At 44.5% G+C, this 1,393-nt stretch overlaps 1 pseudogene; it reads left to right on the forward strand.

Moving 5' to 3' along the window:
- Window positions 1-652: 652 nt before the first annotated feature.
- LOC110287375 lies at window positions 653-1,101 on the forward strand (annotated as a pseudogene).
- Window positions 1,102-1,393: the final 292 nt, after the last annotated feature.

Consider the following 1,393-nt stretch of genomic DNA (forward strand, 5'->3'; position numbering starts at 1 on the left):
CTAATTCATAGAACAAATTCAATAGTTTTAATATATTTACAGTGTTATGCCATGATAAATGTTACCTATCCTATTAGATTCTCTAATCTACAAAAATTTCATCATATCAAGAAGAAACCATGAACACATAGATCTTGTCAGATTGTAAAAATCAAAGAGAAAGAGTTCCCATAAGTGGAGTATAAAACCAGGTGGGCTTGGTGGCCTGCCTACAATTCCAGTTGTGGGAGGCTAAGACAGAATCTCCAGAGCAAGGTGGCTGTTAAAATTATATCGGTGAGCTCTGGCTTGGACTGAGAGATCTCATCTTAGTAAATAAGATAGAAGACTGATCAAGGGTGAGTCTAGATATCAACTCCAGGCCTTTATGTATATGGCCACACAGGAGCACATGCAAACATTCACTCACACACATGAAAATGAGAAAAGATAAAAAGGACATATTCAGTAAGGCGATTTGTTTCCTAATAAGGCCATTTCTGCCTGAACACCCTGCCTGAACACCAGAGTTCACTGGCTACCAGTGATATCATAAAGTATGTTGTAACAAAACCCTCTCAAGGATAACTTCATAGGTGGGTGAGAAGGTTGGTTATTTGGAGAGACTTGGGCCAACAGGGAGGACCAGCCGAGCCAAACCACCACACACGTCATGGCCAGGAAAAGACAAAGGTGAAAAAGGCAAGAACATAACCGGCTCCAAGAGAGCTGAGTTTCAATTTCCTGTTAGCTTTGTAGATCGTTTCCTATTAGAGGGAAACTATTCTAGACACCTGAGCTCTTCTGCATCTGTATTCGTTGAGGGTGTGCTCGAGTATGTAACATCATCGAACATCCTTGAACTGGCTGGTGAGGTGGCCCACACCACTGGCAGGAAGTGCATAGCTCCAGAGCATGTGTGGCCGGTGGTACAGAGCAACGACCAACTCCACCAATTATTCAAACCAGGTGGCACATCAGTGTTTGAGCCACCAGAACCTGATGACAACTGATGATGCCTGGGTCTCAAGAGTCTGGAGGTTCACCACACCTTCAGCCTCATCCAGCACCAGTGTCCTACTAGCTGGGGGAGCTAATCAAACATGCTATTAAAGCATCTAAATCGAACCCATTGATCCTGTCTCCTTTTGTTTTTTCATTTTGAACTAGACGTTGCTATGAACCACCCGGGAGGGTGATGGTGGATTTGAAGCTGTTGTTAATGTGGGGAACTTGATTTCCAGAGGNAATTTCTAATAGGGACCACAAGAGCAGTGGTCTTGGTGGGAGGAGGTGGTGATGTGTAAGCACTTTTGAACCGGTGGCAATGGGAGGATTTGGCTAAGGTAGAGGGCAGAGAAGCTGTCCTGGTAGTCTGTGAGCCCACAAGGCCTTGGAAGGCAAGGAATTTTGC

This window comes from Mus caroli, chromosome X, assembly GCF_900094665.2.
Source record: "Mus caroli chromosome X, CAROLI_EIJ_v1.1, whole genome shotgun sequence".
In the NCBI taxonomy this organism is placed as follows: Eukaryota; Metazoa; Chordata; class Mammalia; order Rodentia; family Muridae; genus Mus; species Mus caroli.